At 34.7% G+C, this 21,183-nt stretch overlaps 1 protein-coding gene across 1 annotated transcript in view; it reads left to right on the top strand.

The window, feature by feature from the left end:
* GALNT13 (polypeptide N-acetylgalactosaminyltransferase 13) overlaps window positions 1-21,183 on the top strand; it is a 538,752-nt gene that overhangs the window by 192,648 nt on the left and 324,921 nt on the right. The window lies entirely within an intron of this gene.

The following is a 21,183-nucleotide window of genomic DNA, read 5'->3' as shown; positions in this document are numbered from 1 at the left end:
ACTGAGCTGACCGAGTACCCTTCACCCTCCTACTCCCACAACCCAGCTTAGGAAGTAGAAATATTTGGGAGGGCTAATTTTCAAAAGGTAAGAAACACTCTAAATGAAAGAAATGTACCAATTGAAATTATTTCTTTGAATGAAGAAAAATGTTCTTAATTTTCTGCCCAGGTTTGAAATAGTGACAATTGAAAATTGTGAATTGGAGCTAATTGCTGAGTAAAACAAAGTTCAATTATAATTTCAGTGTAAGCTGTGTAGGAGTAGTGTGAGAATGACTCTTCTTTGTTCATGTGAACCTTTGCTGTTTTCAGGTGCAGCCTACCCTCACAAAGCTAGCTGTAGAGCTAATGGCATCCAAATTCACGAATCAGAAGACACAGACAGAAGCTTCATTCAAAATTCTGTGGCTTTATGTGAGACAGGAGAGTGTGAATGAGTCTGTGTTCTCTGATGAGGTGTGTTATAAAGGAAGGACCAAAAGTTTGGTAGTCCTCGAGTCTTGGATTTGATTTCTGCTTCTGTCATTTATTTGAAGCACACTTCAGGCAAGTTACCTGAATTGGCCTTAGTTTCCTTTTGTTCATACAACAGAGCATCTGTGCAGATTGCCCATGATAATGTATTTTAAACTTTATGCATTAATGGAGTTCATCTCCCACCTTCTGAATTTCTTTTAATGAATTAATTCATGAAAATTATGTATATATATTTTTTAAGATTTTATTTATTTATTTGACAGAGAGAGAGATCATAAGTAGGCAGAGAGGCAGGCAGAGAGAAAGGAGGAAGCAGGCTTCCTGCTGAGCAGAGAGCCCGATGCGGGGCTCGATCCCAGGACCCTGAGATCATGACCTGAGCGGAAGGCAGGGGCCTAATCCACTGAGCCACCCAGGTGTCCCGAAAATTATATTTTCTTAAGTACTTTGTAATTTGACTTCTTTAATTTTATAGTGCCGCTAGTAGTATACATCGGGAAGTTACTGTACTGTGGTTGCTGCCCATTGTCATTAGACACTATTACACCAAGCTGTAATAGGAAACCGACAGCACCCTTTTACCCTTTTTTTTTTAGTGGTATGTATATATTTTTTTCTTTGCATAGAGAAGTCTCTCTCTATATATACATACATATATTATTGTGGGTTTGTCTTAGCTATAGATACGAGTACTTAATGGATTTATAAATGTAATCAGTATTCTATATACTCATCTATAAACTTTCAATTTTATGCATCTGTGTTCAGAACATTGATTTTTTTCACTCAATGAATGTAATTTTCTCTCCACAGAAGATTTACCTTTGAACTTGTTTTGGTGATACTTTAAAGCATGGGTTAACATTCAGAAAACCAAAAATTAAAGTACAACTTGGGAACTGAATATTTACCGAAGCAGAGTATACCTATTTATACTTTTAAATTTTATAAACAAAATATAGAAGGACCCTACAGATTGATGCCCTCAAGAATGTAATATTTTCGTTAAAGAAGATTAAATGAATGTATAGATACATCATTATGCAAAACTAAAACATCTTTCTGGGCAAAAAAAAAAAAAAAGCAAATCTAACTTGTGGTGAAACAGATGGAATTTAGTTCACCACATGCACTGGGGCATCAATATTTGTTTTTTATGAGAGGATTTAGTTATTTATATTAAATGTTTGAAGGTGCAAACTCAGGTCCCTGATAGGGAAAAGAAAAAGATAAATTGTTACCTTTTGAAAGGAAATGGGGATTGTTGACATTGTGTAAATTTTGTACTACTGAGAAAGTAGTACAAAAGTAGTAGACTATGAAAAAGAAATATTTTTATAACAATGCCCTGTATGCCATTGGTCCATAGGCTTATTTTTCAGACTGTTGTTCAGATTAGTGGAAACTTAGATAAACGCTGTGGTATGTGATTTTTAAAAAAACTTCTCTGAATCATTGAGCCTTAATATACATCTCATATTATCTGAAGGCACATGTGTGTAGAATTCATAGCACATACTGTATTCTGATTATACAGAGTCTTTTTTTTTACAGGAATCTTTTTAATTATGACATTCATAAGTCTGTCTTGGAGTTTCTTCAAATTAACTTTATTTTAGTGAGACTATGATATGATATCATAACCCATTTTGAGTTTAATTGTCGAGGTCTAGCTGTCTATTTGTCTACCTTCATCACTTCATGACTTCATATAGTTGAAAGACTTTATTGCTCTCAACTATGGTTATGTTAGCTTGGTCAGTAGTTCCCAAATACATTAATTTGTACTTTTGGAAATAATGGGGAAAATGGCATAAATTCAATAATGTTCAGAATTGATAAATTTGATCTAGGATGCCATTATATGTGGTCCATTTTCCTGTCATTACTCCCTAATACCAGAATAAGTACATGTGGGAGATGTTTCTATCAGACCTTACTGCTAGAATAATAGGTTGACCTTCTGAGTGACAGTGTACTTTTCTTAGAATAAAAATGTGAGGCTCTAACTATTCATGTTTTTCTCATTTCTTTGTCAAGGGAAAAAAACAGAGAATTAAATTTGTATCCCAGTTGTGGTAATGCTTACAGCATTTATGTGAGACTTATCCATGGCTTTATGGTACCAATTGTGTTTCAGTTCCTGGCAGTGGTTTTGTGTCAGGAAATTGTAAATGTTTCTATAAATTGCCTTATGTCCTTTTTTGAATGAAGCAGATTATAAGTAAATAAATGTACAGATAACTATAATACAGTGTGAAAAGTTTAAACACAAATGGCCGCAGGCTATGTCCCATACACTATAATTCTTGATAATAGCCTTCAATCTCTTATTAATATTAACAAAGGAACTATAGCCTTCATCTCTTCTGTTTATATTCTCATATTCTTTTGTTTTCTCTTTAGTAGATTGGAAGAAGAAACTATTGTGTGCTTTAATTTTAACTAAATTCAGACACTATTTTCTTTTGCTCATTTATCCTACTTTAGGGCCCTCCATAATCTATATATTCTTTAAAATATTTGTACGTGTTTTCTAGAAAAGCACTCTATACACCATTAATTATATCTATCTACAGTTAAAAAGTAATGGTAAGAGTGCTTTTTAAAAAATAAAATATCAGAACAGTTTGGGGAAGCATTTTGCACAAAAGAATCAGACCTATTTTGGTTCTTCAGCCCAGTTGTCAACTGATTGCTCCATTGTTTTAGATGAGCCGGGGGATATAAATTGCTCCAGAGTCTGAACCAATTAAATTCAGACGTCTTTGCAGGAATAATGTTAGAGACTGGTCTTTGAGATTTGTCTGAACCCAGGAGGACACTTATTACTGTGTCTTTACTTGGTTCTCTGTGGTGAACTGTGAAGGATCTAGAGTTCAGCTTATTACTCTCATTGAGCTACCAGTCTTCTCTTAATGCTCACTTCCAAAATCCTAGTTGTTACAGAGAAGAACATGGTTAGACTCCATCTTCCTCATGTTCTGGTCCAAACAATGTCCATTCCTTTGGGGAGAACTTTGAAGCTTTATTTGTTCTTACAACCTGTGTTACTCTTGTATAAAAAGTCTGTGCTTCACTACTCTACAGCTGAGTGGGACAGTGGTCTACTTTTCTTAAGAGTGACGCCCCTGCTTCATGAGCAGGACATTGGGAGGGCATGGTGTCTTCTTGTCTTCTGGGTTTGCTTCTCCTAGCATAGAACTTCTACCCTTCAAGTGTGATTTGGAGCAAATGCCATCAGGGCCCCACTATTCTTTGTCCAGCGGGTGTTTACTCAGCCTGTCATACCTGGGATATATAAACTATACCTGTGAGTGGAGGCTAGACAAGAGGAAAGCCCAGGTCTCTCAGGCATTGTTATGTGGAATAGAGCTTCTGCAATACAGACCTGAGGTGGGGGATGAGAAATGCTGGCTGCCTGCAATATAAAATGTATTTCATCAATGCAAGCCCAAAATACAAGCCCGTAAAAAATAGCAAACTTAATTTACTCATTCTATCCTTTTGAAAACCTATATTTCCTGTCCTACAAAATGTGTCTTCAGCACTTTTTCCAGGTCTATTTTAAAATAACCTCTGTGATTGAGCTTCTCCCGGAGAGTCAGGAAGCTGTTTCATAATTCATTTATTGTTCCTAGTTAGGAAGTCGCTCCAGATATTCAACTCAAATTTCCTTTACCTTTATAAAAATAACTTTTCTCAATTAGGATGTTTCGTATCCTAATATTGTATTTATCCTACTCATTTACATGACCCTAATTTTTTGTCCCATTTTACATAAATATGTGTGTCACAATTACTCAACAGAAATATCTATATGTCATCATGTTTTAAATCTTAAAATTCTAAAATGCAACAACAAATTTAATCAGCTGTATTGGATAAGATTTCTTAGATACAGGAAGAAACAGCAAATGTTTTTATTAGAAGCTTTTGCATAATGGCTTAGGGTTTTTAATTTGATGAGCCAGACTAATTATTAAATATAGAATTATCAATATTATTAGTAGGAATGAAAAAAAAAAAATTCAGCAAGAGCCAGCTGTTGTCACCATAAAAATTGCTTTAAATGCCTTAGACTGCATGGAGTGCTTGGGTGGCTCAGTCAGTTAAGCTACTGACTCTTTATCTCAGCTCAGGTCACGATCTCAGGGTCATGAGATGGAGGATCAGATTGTGTCTGTCTTGCTCTCTCCTTCTGCTCATCCGCCATAGTAACTAACTCCATTTTATTGCTAAAGTTGCATTTGAAGTCCAGTGCTCAAGATATTTGATAGAATCTCTCATATTTTTGTTAAGAAGATCTCCATTTTGGGATGGAGGTAATAAATCTATGCTGACGAGGGCACCTGGGTGGCTCAGTGGGTTAAAGCCTCTGTCTTCGGCTCAGGTCATGATCCCAGGGTCCTGAGATCGAGCCTCACATTGGGCTCTCTGCTCTGCTGGGAGCCTGCTTCCTCCCCTCTCTCTCTCTCTCTCTCTCTGCCTGCCTCTCTGCCTACTTGTGATCTCTGTCTGTCAAATAAAATCTTAAAAATAAATAAATAAATAAATAAATCTATGCTGACTGGTCCATTTAAAAACTTAATTTTTTTTTTATTTTGTTGACTGTGATAGGTTTATTTTTGTATTGACATATTTTATATACTTTTATAAATGCAGAATTAAGTTTGATTTATCTTCAGTTTTTTCTGTACCTGTCAGTCCCCTTTATCTATTTCATTATATATATTATCCTATGTATAATACCATTATGGATAATTTAGAATGATCTATTTTCAGTTTTTAATCCTTTACTCATCTTGATTAGAGTGAAGACAAAGGGGCATGCTACTTGCATGTGTACAAGATGGTCGACTTGGAGAATATATTGATTATAATGGTTCAAAACCTCAAGACCTTCAAAACAATCTTCACAGGCTGAAGCAAATAATCATATAAATATATATAGTCTGTATACAACATTTTAAAGTATGCTGGATAAAAGGGACGATTTGCCTTTTACCATTTTCATGGCTTACATAATAATTTCTGATTATATTTTATAATTAAGCTATAGTTTCAACAATCTCAAATAGAAAAATTTAAGGTCATTAATCCAAATGTGTATGTCATTTTTGCACATCTTTTGTAATGGGGAATTGTATTAAATTATTTTAAAAGATTTAGTTCATCTCTGAAAATGGTAATAAACCCTTTTTCCTCAGAATTGCAGTCATTTCTGTCAGAAAATGACATATAGTGGTTAGAATGAGAGTTTTTATTTTTTTGTACTCTATTGAGGTAGTTTTAAATTTTCATTTAGGTGCTAATTCATGGCTTGATGATACTTACCCAGTGACCAGGAAAGGCTCTATAGTCAGCCACTAAATGGACCATTTAGATTATGGAACTGCTTTGAAATAATCAGATATTTAATGATACCCTGAAAGTTTATTATCAAAATTTAGATTTGATAATTATCACAAGCCAAGAATAGGGAATCCTGCTGCCAGTGGAGGCATTTCATGCTTCATGTCTGCAAAACGTGCTATAATTTGGTTGTGTACGGTTGTTCTGATGGTTTCAAGTCAGTGCTTTGACAGTCTACATTCCAGCTGCTCAAGCCTGGGAGTCCTCTTGTGAAAAATTGTAAATGCCCAGCCAAGTTAACTGCAGTTGATTTTGATAGATCTCATCTACATTGGTAAGAATTACTCTACGCTGCTCTCTTTAAAACTAATTTGGTTCTAAAATAAGAACTAATTAAAATTATTAAGAAGAAAATTGAGGCAAATGTTTGACATTTTGTATGCATTGGAGGACCAATCTTTTCTGGAGAAGGTGTTTTGCTAGACTAAATGAGATATGCAAAATGTGTGTTATAATATGAATCTTTTGGAGTTTAAAAGCAACTATTCAATTTAAAATGTGGGCTCCATGTAGGCTGTAGCTCCTGGAATGCTGAAAATATCTTCTCCAATTAACTTAATTAACTGAAAACTGTCACTATTGGAATTGCACTGGCATAGCCAAATACTTAAAATGTATAATTATTCTTGTGAGTATCAGAATCCGCTTTAAGTATACCTAGGAATGTACTTAGGGGTACTTAGGGAATAGTTAATAGTATCCAGACGAAGAGAAATCTACAGTTGCACCGAACGTCAACACTAAGAATGGTAACTATGTGAGGGCAGGTCAATAAGCACCGAATTTTCAATGAGAAAAATATACCATGTGTACATGGTAAGAGGCATGGAATAGGAGTACAGGGAATGTTGTGAAGTGTCGGCAGCTGATGGTTCTTGTTTGGGGAAAAGGACTCCAGGTAGAGAAAAATGACTAGTTTCTGTGCCATACTCCAGTGAATACTTGGATTGTGTCCTGTGCTTGTTCAAAAAATAGAGTGCTTAACACATCTACTTTTTTTAATATAGTTATTTATTTTTATTTATTTATTTATTTGTTTTTTATTTTCAGCATAACAGTATTCACTATTTTTTCACCACACCCAGTGAACACATCTACTTTTAAAGCACTAAGTACAAAATTTTAAATATACATTTAGGTACTTAAAGGCTCAGATTTCATGTCCCGTTTAAATGAACATAATATAGTCCTGCTTATGTCTTGAAGGAATCTCAGTTGTGGAAGAAATAAAATAATATGAATAAAGAAAATGAGATGTGACATAGGTAGTAAATGGTGAATATATGTTTTAAACTGTATTTTTTATAAACTATTTGAGTGTATAGGATTTCTTTTATCTCTTTCTTTTGTGCTTTTTTTTGCTGATATCTGTAACCAAAAGATCAGTGATTGCAGAAATTAAGAGAAAACCCAAGATAAGCTTATGTATAGTAAAAAAATATGCCCTTAAGCATTTTTAAATTTAAAAAAATATTTAAATTCCAATACTGTTAACATACAGAGTTAGTTTCAGGTATACAATATAGTGATTAAACAATTCCATACAACACCACATATTCATCACAACAAATGTACTCCTTAATCACAACAAATGTACTACCTTTTACCCACCCACCTACCCATCTCCACTCTGGGAACCATCAGTTTATTTTCTAGTTAAGAGTCTGTTTCTTGGTTTCTCTCTCTCTCTCTCTCCCTTTTTTTCTTTTCTCCTTTTTTCCCCCATTTGTTTTAAGTGCCACAAAGAGTGAAATTTGTGTTAATCTGTGGTATTTGTCTTTCCCTGACGGACTTGTTTTGCTTATATTGTACTCTCCAGCTCCATCCACACCATTGCAAATGGCAAGATTTCATTCTTTTTTTGTGGCTGAGAAATATTCCATTATATGTGTGTGTCTGTGTCTGTTTGTGTGTCTATGTGTATATATCACATCTTCTTTATCCTTCATTAGTTGGTGGATATTTGGACTCTTTCCATAATTTGGCTATTGTTGATAGTGCTGATATGAAGACAGGGTGCATGTATCCCTTCAAATTAGTACTTTTGTATTTGGGGGGTAAATAGCCAGTAGTGCAATTATAGGATTGTAGGATAGTTCTATTTTCAGCATTTTGAGGAAGCTTCCACAGTGGCTGTACCAAGCTTACATTCCCACCAATAGTGCAAGAGGGTTCTTTTTTCTCCACATCCTCACCAACATTTATTCTTTCTTGAGTTTTTTATTTTTGCTATTCTGACAGGTGTTTGGTGATATCTCATTGTAGTTTTGATTTGCATTTCCCTAATGATTAGTGATGTTGAACATCTTTTCATATGTCTGTTTGCCATCTGTATGTCTTCTTTGAAGAAATGTTTTTTCATGTCTTCTGCCCATTTTTAATTGAATTATGTATTTGGGGGTGTTGAGATATATAAGTTCTTTACATATTTTGGATGCTAACCCTATAGCGGATATGTTTTAGAAATATGTTTGGAAATACCTTCTCTCACTCAGTAGGTTGCCTTTTAGTTTGTTGATTATTTTCTTTGCTGTACAGAAGTTTTTATTTAGATACAGTCCCAATAGTTTGTTTTTTCTTTTATTTCCCATGCCTCGGGAGACATATCTAGAAAAATGTTTCTATGACTGATGTCAGAGAAATTATTTCCTGTGCTTGCTTCTAGGATAGTTATGGTTTCAGGTCTCACATTTAGGTTTTTAATACATTTTGAATTTATTTTTGTGTATGATAAAAGAAAATGGTCCAGTTTTATTCTGTTGCATGTAGCTATCCAGTTTCACCAGCATAATTTTTTGAAAAGATTTTTTCTCTTTGGATATTCATTCCTGCTTTGTCAAAAATTAATGGACTATATAATTGTGTGTTTATTGCTGGGTTTTGCATTCTGTTCTGTTTATCTATTTGTCTGTTTTCATGCCAGTATCATACTATTTTGATCATTACAGCATTTAATGTATCTTAAGCTATGGAATTATGATAGCTATAGCTTTGTTTTCCTTTTTCAAAATTGTTTTAGCCGTTCGGGGTCTTTTGTGGTTCCGTATAAATTTCAGGATTGTTCTCGTTCTGTGAAAAATGTTATTGGTATTTTGATAGGGACTACATTAAATATGTAGATTGTTGTGTATAGGGTAGACATTTTAACAATGTTTATTCTTCCAACCCATGAGCATGGAATGTCTTTCCATTTCTTTGTGTCCTCTTCAGTTTCTTTTCATGAGTGTTTTATAATATATAGAATACAGGTCTTTCACCTCTTTTGTTAGGTTTATTCTTAGGTTATCTCATTTATGGTACAGTTGTAAGTGGAATCATTTTCTTAATTTCTCTTTCTGTTGCTTCATTAGTAGTGTGTAGAAATGAAACAGATTCTGCTGGTTGATGTTGTATCCTCTGACATAAATTTACTGAATTCATTTATTAGCTCTAGTAGTATTTTGGTGAAGTTTAGAGTATCGTGTCATCTGCAAATAGTTAAAGTTTTACTTCCTCCTTATCAATAGGAGGTGACAATTTGGGTGACTTTTATTTCTTTTTGTTGTTTAATTGCTGTGGTTACGACTCCAGTACTATGTTGAGTAAAGGCGGTGAAAGTGGACATCCTTGTCTTGTTCCTGACCTTGAGAAAGCTCTCAGTTTTCCCCCCGTAAAGGATGATGTTTGTTCTGGGTTTTTTACATATGGCCTTTATTTTGTTGTGGTACGTTCCCTCTAAACCTACTTGGTTCAGAGCTTTTATCATGAACTAATGTACTTTGTTAAGTGCTTTTTCTGTGTCTATTGAAATGATAATTTTTTTATCCTTTTTCATATTGATGTGCTATATCACATTGACTGATTTACAAATATTGAACCAACCTTTCACCCCAAAAATAAATTCCATGTGATTGTGGTGAATTTTTTTTTTCTTAATTGTGTTGTTGGATTCTGTTTGCTAGAATTTTGTTGAGGATTTTTGCATCTATATTCATGAAAGATATTGGCCTATAGTTCTCTTTCCTTTTTTTGTGTTGTCTCTATCAGGTTTTGGTATTAGGGTAATGCTGACCTCATAAAATGAATTTGGAAGTTTACCTTCCTCTTTTATTTTTTGCGATAGTATGAGTAGAAACATATTAACTATTCTTTAAAAGTTTGGTAGAATTTGCCTGTGCAGCTGTCTGGTTCTGGGCTTTTGTTCATTGGGAGATTTTTGATTCCTTTTTCAATCTCCTTGCTCATAACTGGTCTCTTCAGATTTCCTATTTCTTTCTGTTTCAGTTTTGGTAGCTTGTATGTTTCTAGAAATTTCTGTTTTCTAGGTTATCCAGTTTTTTTGGCCTGTAGTTTTTCATAATCTCTTACAATTGTTTTTATTTCTTTTTTTTTCCATTTTTTAAAAATTTCTTTTTGGCGTAACAGTATCTAGTGTTTTTGCACCACACCCAGTGCTCCATGCCATATAAGCCCTCCTTAACACCCACCACCTGGCTCCCCCAACCTCTCACCCCCTACCCCTTCAAAACCCTCAGGTTGTTTTTCAGTAGTCCATAGTCCCCTCCCCTTCGAATTTCCCTCAACTCACTTCTCCTCTCCATCTCCCCATGTCCTCCTGCTATTTGCTATGCTCCACAAATAAGTGAAACCATATGATAATTGACTCTCTCTGCTTGACTTATTTCACTCAGCATAATCTCTTCCAGTCCCATCCATGTTGCTACAAAAGTTGGGTATCCATTCTTTCTGATGGAGGCATAATACTCCATTGTGTATATGGACCATATTTTTCTTATCCATTCGTCCATTGAAGGGCATCTTGGTTCTTTCCACGTTTGGCGACCATGGCCTTTGCTGCTATAAACATTGGGGTACCGATGGCCCTTCTTTTCACTACATCTGTATCTTTGGGGGTAAATACCTAGTAGTGCAATTGCAGGGTCATAGGGAAGCTCTATTTTTAATTTCTTGAGGAATCCACACTGTTCTCCAAAGTGGCTCCACCATCTTGCATTCCCACCAACAGTGGAAGAGGGTTCCCCTTTCTCCACATCTCCTCCAACACATGTTGTTTCCTGTCTTGCTAATTTTGGCCATTCTAACTGGTGTAAGGTGGTATCTCAATGTGGTTTTAATTTGAATCTCCCTGATGGCTAGTGATGATGAACATTTTTTCATGTGTCTGATAGCCATTTGTATGTCTTCTTTGGAGAAGTGTCTGTTCATATCTTCTGATGATTTTTTGATATGATTATCTGTTTTGTGTGTGTTGAGTTTGAGAAGTTCTTTATAGATCCTGGATATCAACCTTTTGTCTGTACTGTCATTTCCAAATATCTTCTCTCATTCTGTGGGTTGCCTCTTTGTTGTGTTGACTGCTGTGCAGAAGCTTTTGATCTTGATGAAGTCCCAAAAGTTCATTTTTGCTCTTGTTTCCTTTGCCTTTGGAGACATATCTTGAAAGAAGTTGCTGTGGCTGATGTTGAAGAGATTACTGCCTATGTTCTCCTCTAGGATTCTGATGGATTCCTGTCTCACGTTGAGGTCTTTTATCCATTTTGAGTTTATCCAATTTTCCCAGCACCATTTATTGAAGAGACTGTCTTTTATCCACTGTATATTTTTTTCCTGCTTTGTCGAAGATTATTTGACCATAGAGTTGAGGGTCCATATCTGGGCTCTCTACTCTCTTCCACTGGTCTATGTGTCTCTTTTTTATGCCAGTACCATGCTGTCTTGGTGATCACAGCTTTGTAGTAAAGCTTGAAATCAGGTAACATGACGCTGCCAGTTTTATTTTTGTTTTCAACATTTCCTTAGCGATTCGGGGTCTTTTCTGATTCCAAACAAATTTTAGGATTATTTGCTTCAGCTCTTTGAAAAATACTGGTGGAATTTTGATCGGAATGGCATTAAAAGTATAGATTGCTCTAGGCAGTATAGGGATTTTAAAATGTTTATTCTTCCGATTCAAGAGCATGGAATGGTCTTCCATCTTTTTGTGTATTCTTCAATTTCTTTCATGAGTGTTCTGTAGTTCCTCGAGTACAGATCCTTTACATCTTTGGTTAGGTTTATTCCCAGGTATCTTATCATTCTTGGTGCTATAGTAAATGGAATTGATTCTCTAATTTTCCTTTCTGTATTTTCATTGATAGTGTATAAGAAAGCCACTGATTTCTGTACATTGACTTTGTATCCTGCCATGTTACTGAATTGCTGTATGAGTTCTAGTAGCTTCGGGGTGGAGTCTTTTGGGGTTTCCAAATAAAGAATCATGTCATCTACGAAGAGAGAGAGTTTGACTTCTTCATTGCCAATTTGGATACCTTTTATTTCTCTTTGTTGTCTGATTGCTGTTGCTAGGACTTCTAATACTATGTTGAACAAGAGTGGTGAGAGTGGGCATCCTTGTCATGTTCCTGATTTCAGTGGGAAGGCTGCAAGCTTTTTCCCATTGAGGATGATATCTGCTGTGGGTCTTTTATAGATAGATTGTATGAAGTTCAGGAATGTTCCCTCTATCCCTATACTTTGAAGCATTAATCAGGAACGGATGCTAGATTTTGTCAAATGCTTTTTCTGCATCAATTGAGAGGACCATGTAGTTCTTTCTTCTCTTACTGATTTGTTCTATCACATTTATTGATTTGAGAATGTTGAACCACCCTTGTAACCCAGGGATAAATGCCATCTGGTCATGGTGGATAATCTTTTTAATGCACTGTTGGATCCTGTTTGCTAGGATCTTGTGAATAATCTTAGCATTCATATTTTTCAGTGATATTGGTCTGAAATTCTCCTTTTTGGTGTGGTTTTTGCCTGGTTTGTGGATCAGGGTAATGCTGGCTTCATAAAAAGTGTCTGGAAGTTTTCCTTCTGCTCCAATTTTTTGAAACAGCTTCAGGAGAGTAGGTGTTATCTCTTCTTTGAACGTTTGGTAGAATTCCCCAGGGAATCCATCAGGTCCTGGGCTCTTTTGTTTTTTGGGAGGTTTTTGATCACTGCTTCAATCTCGTTAGTAGATACCAGTATATCAGTTTCTTCCTGGTTTAATTTTGGGAGTTTATATTTTCCAGGAATGCATCTATTTCATCTAGGTTGCTTAACTTACTGGTATATAACTGTTGATAATAACTTCTGATGATTGTTTCTATTTCCTTGGTGTTAGTTGTGATCTCTTCCTTTTCATTCATAATTTTATTAACTTGAGCTTTCTCTCTTCTCTTTTGCATTAGTGTGGCCAATGGTTTATCGTTCTTATTGATTCCTTAAAAAAAACAGCTTCTAGTTTCATTGGTACGTTCTACTGTATCTCTAGTTTCTACCTCATTGATCTCTGCTCTAATCTTGATGATTTCCCTTCTTATGTGTGGAGTTGGTTTGATGTGTTGTTGATTCTCCAGATCTTTAAGGTGTAGAGATAGCTGGTGTATTCTGGATTTTTCAATTTTTTTGAGGGAGGCTTGGATGGCTATGTATTTCCCCCTTAGGACGCCTTTGCTGTATCCCATAGGTTTTGGACTGAAGTGTCTTCATTCTCATTGGTTTCCATGAATTGTTTAAGTTCTTCTTTAAGTGCTTCTTGCTTAAGCATTCTTAAGCAAGGTGGTGTTTAGCTTCCAGGTGTTTGAGTTCCTTCCAAACTTTTCCTTGTCAATGAGCTCCAGTTTCAAAACATTGTGATCTGAGAATATGCAGGGAATCATCTCAGTCTTTTGGTATCGGTTGAGTCCTGATTTGTGTCCCAGTATGGGGTCTATTCTGGAAAAGATTCCTTGTGCACTTGAGAAGAATGAGTATTCTGTTATTTTAGGGTGGAATGTTCTCTATATATCTATGAGGTCCATCTGGTCCAGTGTGTCATTCAATGCTCTTGTTTCTTTATTGATTTTCTGCTTCGATGATCTATTACTGAGAAAGGTGTGTTAAGATCCCCTACTATTAATGTATTCATATCAATATGACTCTTTATCTTGATTAATAGTTTTCTTATGTAGCAAGTTAGGTAGCTACTTGGCCACCAAGCAAGTTGGCATTGCTTTAGTTCCTGCAGGTAGCTCTGTGGTTATGTTGAGGGGTGGGGGACGGAAACTGCCAGTTTCTTTGTTCCTAGAGGGGGTCCTTCCATGAATGTTGCTTTAATGGGACAAGCTCTGAGATGAGTAAATAACCTCCCTCTCCCATCACCTTGCTTGAGTCACTCTTCAGAATACTGTTTCCACACTGTATGCCTGTGCACTGTTTGCCCTGCTTTTTCTCTAAGAATAGCCCACCAGTTGGGGAGGGACACTGACGTTTAGTACACTGACCTTTAGAATTCTAAGCTTTAAGCCCAAGAGTTTGAAGAACTCATAAAATTCAGCCCCTCTCACTTCCTAAGATAATTACTATGGGAATTCGCTTTCCTTATGCTCTTCCCTGTGTGTTTATCTATCTCTCACCCTTCTCCATGACCTTGGCTCCCTCCCCACCACACCGGCCATGACCTAGTTCTCTTTCAAACTGTGTCTCCATACTTCCTATCTTCTTTCATGTGGCCTCTTCTTTACCTTTAGTTTCGGAGCTTGTTCTACCAGTCTTCAGGTTGACTCTGGGTATTTAGGATGATCTGATAGTTAGTAGTTGTATCCATAGGACAAAACAAGTGTAGGGGCCTCTTACTCTGCCACCTTCTTTGCAGTCCCTCATTATTTTAGTTTTTAATTTTAGCTTAATCCAATTCAGCAGTATTTGTTGAGCATGTCTAATGTACTCTGCTTTACAACTACAAAAATGAATAGTACATAGTTTCTGTGTGTGTTTGGTGAGGAAGATGAATTAGCTATGTAAATATTCTTGTAAAAATTTGCACAGGGGAGTATATAACCACAAGGAAGGATAATATTCCAAACTAAGAGTTTACAGGAGACTTCTTGGAAGAGATTCCACATTAAATATAAAATAGTTAAATAAACATAAATACATAAAATCATTTATGAAATACCCTGTAATGTGTAAAGCATTTTGCCAGATGTTATTTCATTTGAATCTAATGGGGATTTTAGGCATTTCACAGGATATTTTCCTAATTTTGCAAATGAGAAAATTTATGGTAAGATGGTGAATATCTTTGCCTGATATACATGTACTTTGATATACAATTAATATATCACAGAGCATGACTCAAACCCAGATAATCTTGTTTTAAATACTAGTCTCCTCCCAACACAAGAAAATGTTAAATTGACTAAAAGCAGTATGTAAATATAGCCATATAAGCAATAAATGGAATTTCCTGTTGATGTTGTAAAAGTCAAATCTTTTGATGTGGTGATTTGTGGCTATTTCCTACATGTAAAGCCTGCCACTGTTTAGTGTTTGCATTGCTCTTAGGTGTTGCATGAAGAGTTATCTCATAGTTCATAAATGTAAAGTATCTCTAAAACTAAGCATATGTTTTGTATAGATAAGTTACTATTATTGTCTTCCAAGCTTGTTTCTTTTGTGCAAACCTCAGTGCTGTTCAATAGCCCATTAAAGTCAGCTGGATGAATTCTTATAAAACTAGGCCACCAGACAGTTTCCAAGGTAGCAAAGTGTAGTGCCTTCACAAAAAGGAGAGCAAAAAAGTTCAATCACGAAAGGAAATATTTGGGCGATGTCTTGTTCCCCACTGAGGTTATTTACTGTACTCTCAAAGCCTTGGTATAATGCTGCATAGCTTCACCATCTTTTCTTATCATCCTTTATTACCCTAGGCTCTTGCGATTAATAAGGCATTAGTTTTAAGACATGATAGTATAGCAAATATGTAAAAATTATTTTCCAGCAGTAATTCTTCCTTAAAATTGCCTAAAGACCTGTTTGGTTGAGGAAATAAGTTTCTGTTCAAATAAAAATTAATACTTTTCATTTAATTTGTATATATTATAATTTTATAATCAATTTTCCCATTCTCTCTCTGGTTTCTCTGTCTCTGACAGTCTCTGTTTTTCTGTCCCTTCCTCTCTCTCTCTTTTTCTCCCTGTTTCCCAATAATGTATTTCGATAGTTAACTTGGCACTGAGTAGTTTTCTATGATATTTAATTGGCAGATTGACTTCACTGTCAAAGGAAAATATTATTTATTCAACACATTCTGTTGGTTTATATGTAAACTATTCCTTTCCCAGTTAGCTAGCTTGCTGACCTTCTCTTCAATATTTTGCATTTCCAGAACTCTCCGTGTAACATAACCTGTGTCTATAAGACACTAATTTATTTGTTAGATTAAGGAGAAAAGATAAAGTAATTTTATTTTTAAAATAATGTAATGCATGTTATTATTTTTGCCACTATGTAATGCTTCCTATCACTTAATTTCTCAGCGCCTATGCATATTTCATTGACTTTAGGTACAGTTTAAAAAGTTGAATATATTTTGTTTTAATAGAAAAATAGACTTTTATTTGGAGGATGAATGTCTTTACCATCTTCACCTGATGCATAATTGACGAATGTGATAAATGGTTTTACAGTGAGAATTCTATTGCAAATGTCTAGGACTTAAGAGATTCACCTATGCTGTTTATATATAGCCAATTTAATGTTGCAGTGACAGTTTTAGTGGCTATTCTTTTTTGATTCCTTCATCTGTCAACATATTGTCTAGATGTTCTAGTATCTTTCAAGTATCATTTAGTCTTATCAGTACTTCATAAATATTGGAGATAATAGATTTGCTACTAAAGATGTTACATGATGTGGTAGCAGAGAAGAATCCATGTTACCGTATCACACATTTTTAAAAACATTTTATTATATTTTAATAGATGGGTTTCTATTGTAATCCTATATATTTTACCTGTTTAAAACATTAGTTTGGGGGGGCATCTGGGTGGCTCAGTCATTAAGCATCTGCCTTTGACTCCAGTCCTGATCCCCGGGTCCTGGGATCTAGCTTAGCATTGGGCTCACTGCTCTTTGGGAAGCAGCTTCTCCCTCTCTTTCCCTTTCTCACTCCCCCTGCTTGTGTTCCTGCTCTCACTCTTTCTCTCTCTGTCAAATAAATAAATAAAATCCTTAAAACAAAACAAAACCATTAATCTGAAAAGAGCTAGAAGAGCTTCACTAGAATATTAAAGGGATCTATTGAGCAAAGAAGAGTCAAAAATCCCATTTTAAACCTATTTTAAAAGGTTTTAATTTAATATTTACTTTCAGATCATTGCTAAAAATAAGCTGATTTTTGCATTCCACCCCCAATTCATTCTTGTCCTCAAATCTCTTTCATTATGCATAATGCATATGGGCTCTCTGCAAGAAGAAAAAAGAAAAAGAATTGTTTTTCTTAATATGTGAATGGAATGCAATTCTGTTTAGTCAGTTCTGTTTATTCATGGGTTATACCCAAAAATGTTGCATTTATTAAACTTAAAGTGAATAACATGGATTATTTATAGGGTAATTTAGAGTTGTATAATTTCATCTGAATAAATCCTTAGAAATTAAATAATTCACATAATTTAAAATTTACTGACTTTAATATTTGTAATATTGACCATAATGGTTCTGATTTTATACCTTATAAAGATTTAAGAAGCAAACATAAACATTTAAAACTTGAATATTGTCATTTATTTATTTTATTTGTTTAAGATTTTATTTGTTTATTTGAGAGAGAGAGACATTGAATGAGCCCGTGGGAGGGACAGAAGGTGAGGGAGAAGCAGACTCCCTGCTGAGCAGGGTGCCTGACACAGGACTTGATCCCAGGACCCAGGGATCATGACCTGAGCTAAAAGCAAATGCTTGACTAACTGAGCCATCCAGGTTCCCCAAATATTGTCATTTTCAAAGTGCATTTATGAGTTTCTACAAACCACGATTATGTAGATTAAAATAATTGTTTTTTCTCTCTCTAGGTAACATATCTATAAAACATGGTAATGTCTTCTTATTAGCATGGTGCTAGACGTGATAATGATTTGAGGCTCCTTGCAGTTCTAAGATCTATGTATTATTAGTATATATATATATATATATATATATATATATAGTAAGGGAGAATTATATTTATTCTGCAGGTATTACTTTTAGTAAATTATGTATTTTCTTTAGACAAACAAATCAAAATATAATTTTAAGTCTTCCAATTGAATTTATATAGCCTATTCTAAGAAAATAAAATCACAGGTTCTAGATAGTGTTTTTCATCTCTCAAACACCCACTCCCCTGTTTCCTAGTGTTAAGTACATGCCACTCCCCTTCTGGCTTCTGGTTCTGAAACATCGAGCTATCATAATTGATAGAATGGAGAAAAGAGACAAATACTCTTACTGTGAATCAGAGGTATTTCATAAGAAGCATGCCATCTTTCCAACTGGCTATGGCAGTGACATTGAAATGGTTTATAGTAATCTCAAACTCAGTTAAAAATAACAGCAGATAAAGTCTCAACACTGAAATGGTTCTCAAAGCTTTTTCATCTCTTACATATATAGAGACTTAGAGACTTGTATATACAGAAATGTTTGTTACCTCATAACATTTTCTCGACCAATATTCCTGCTTCTCATTTTTATCATAAATAGACATTTCCTTTGCTACTAGTGATTAGTTATAAAATACCATACTTACACCCTGTGATTCAAATACTATAAATGACTAATTATTGCCTCCAGGATAAATTCAAACTTGGTAGCATAGGTATCAAGTCGTTGGTGGTAAGGACTGTGAGGAATATCAAGAAATTCCAACTTTCTTTCCTTAAATGAGTTCTAAAAAATTGAAAACTGTGAAAAGATGTTAGCAGTTACAGGCTAAAATAGTAGCTTTATTAATAATAAAGATTAAATTGCAAGACATAGCTTACTTAGTATGAGAACCAAAAGGTGCTCTTAATTGAATCAGAGAATCAAACATGTGACATAAGGTATTTGGGGAGGACATATCCCATATGTTCAAAATAAATGCAAAAGAAAATAAATGAGTAAATTAATAAGTAAATTCTTTTTTAAAGCATTAAAACACACAGCAGATCACATCTTGTGTTTCTTACACTCTAAGAAGTCTTTATGTTCACAGGGATTTGCCGCACGATACATTTTTTTTTCAAATTAATGTTAGGTTATTATTTTAGTGACATTTTATTAAGTGCTCACTCCATTCAAGCATTATATATTAAGCTTTATAGGAAAACCCGCTTTAGGTTTTGGTATTCACCTATAGCACTTTCACGTAGTTTAGAAGCTAGTGGGCCAGATGGACACATAAATAAAAGCAAACATTAACACAAAACCTCTGGGATGACACTAAATACAAGAAATAGTATGAAGGTGAATGATGTGCTGTTGATGGTAGGAGGGAAGAAAAGATAGTTTTCTATCCAGCAACAAATCGTAGTTAAAAGAGAATGTTATAAATAAATCAGAAATAAGAAAAGGCCTGTTTCTCTATTTATCTTGATAAACCTGACCTGGAAGATAATATGCACTGTTCATTAACATCATCAAATTATTGAAGTATCTCACCAGAAATATTCTGAAATTGGAACCTTTAGTAATCATTTCATTAAGACCCTTCCTTCATCAGATAAGGCAGTACTCCCAATCTTCATTAAATATGCCTAATACAATAATTATTAGGTGTGAAAGTTTCTTCAGAGTTAGTTTTACTAAGAAAAGATTTAAGGACCTTAGTAAAACTTTTGTTTTTTTTTTTTTTACATTTGTAAAGAACTTTGACAGGATAACAAAAGTCTGTGTGAATTAGTATAGAGAATCTAGAAAGTGCTGTTTCATAGAACTCATTGCAGTGATAGAAATGTTTAAAAAATTCTCACTGTGAAATAATACAGTAGCCACGAGCCCATGTGGATGTTGAGTACTCGAAATGAGGCTGTGGCAACTAAGGGACTAAATTTTTATTTCATTTCAATTAATTTAAATTAAAATAGCCACATGTGGCTGGCAGATACCATATTGCATAATGCAGCTCTACAATGAATTTCTGAAAATTATTGGTTAATTGATGAGGTAAGGAATCAAAAAACAACAAACCACAGTAAATCCTACTTGGAGCCTCTACTAGTTCCTGAAGCCCATTCAATCTTCACTTTCCCCTTCAATGAATGCAACTAATGTGGCAGTCCTACCACTTAGTATTAAAGGAGCAAGTGATCCTGACCATCAGAAGTATGACAAATGATGTATCTAGGAGCTGGCAAAGTGACTCCACCTCCATCAGGAGAGTTGTAGTGATGAGTTCTGTCATTTCCTTTCTAATAATGTGCGTTCAATAGGAAACAATCAATAATTGCCTGCTGAGTAGATCATCAAATAAAGTGAATTAGCAATACAATTGGAAAGGAGTAGATAAATAGGAGAGATTGCAAATGTAGAATGTATAGTATTTGAGATTTTGATTGAATTTGTTTTGGGTTCATAGATCAAGTTGGGAATAATTGTTATTTTACCAGTGTGTCTTCTAATCCATTAAAAAAAGGAATATCTCCTATTCCTTTATGTCTGATTTGTTTCATCAGAGTTTTATAATTTTCCACATATATAGGTTTTGTACATCTTGGTTTTTAGTTTGATTTCATTGTGGTAAAAACATACTTTGTATGCTTTTTATTATTTTAAAAATTTTATGGTGCATTCTGTGTCTTCGAATGTGTATCCTGTGGAGTCTGCCATGTTAGCTTGAGAAGAACGTGTATTTTGCTGTCACGGGTGGAGTATAAATGCAGTTTGATTAAGGTGATTTATAAGATTCTATATTTTACTGATTTCAGGTTCAGGTCATCTATTTCCTTACTGATTTTCTGCCTGCTAGATCTACCAGTTATTGAAAGAGAGGTGTTGAAATCTCTAATCCTACATTTTAAACTAATCTGAGTATACATTAAAATGATGCTATACTAAGTGACTCTTAATCTCACAAAACAAACTGAGGGTTGCCGGGGGGAGGGGGTTTGGGAGAAGGGGGTGGGATTATGGACATTGGGGAGGGTATGTGATTTGGTGAGTGCTGTGAAGTGTGTAAACCTGGTGATTCACAGACCTGTACCCCTGGGGATAAAAATATATGTTTATAAAAAATAAAAAATTAAAAAAAAAAAGATGCTATACCACTTTACATATAATATAGATAACTTTAACAGAGTGTTACCAATTCCTCCATCCTAAGCCTTATGACATTTCTTTCATTCATTTCACTTGTCTATATGCGATATCATCTACTAATATATTACTATTATTGCTTTAGACAGTTATTAGTCAATTGATTTTAAACAACTATGGCAAGATAATTCGGTAGAGATAGAATAGTCTTTCCAACAAGCAG

This window comes from Mustela putorius, unplaced genomic scaffold (assembly GCF_011764305.1).
Source record: "Mustela putorius furo isolate JIRA1106 unplaced genomic scaffold, ASM1176430v1.1 tig00003869_pilon_pilon_pilon, whole genome shotgun sequence".
In the NCBI taxonomy this organism is placed as follows: domain Eukaryota; kingdom Metazoa; phylum Chordata; class Mammalia; order Carnivora; family Mustelidae; genus Mustela; species Mustela putorius.
Note: the sequence above shows the minus strand (reverse complement) of the source record. Positions and strands in the feature narration are given on the sequence as shown.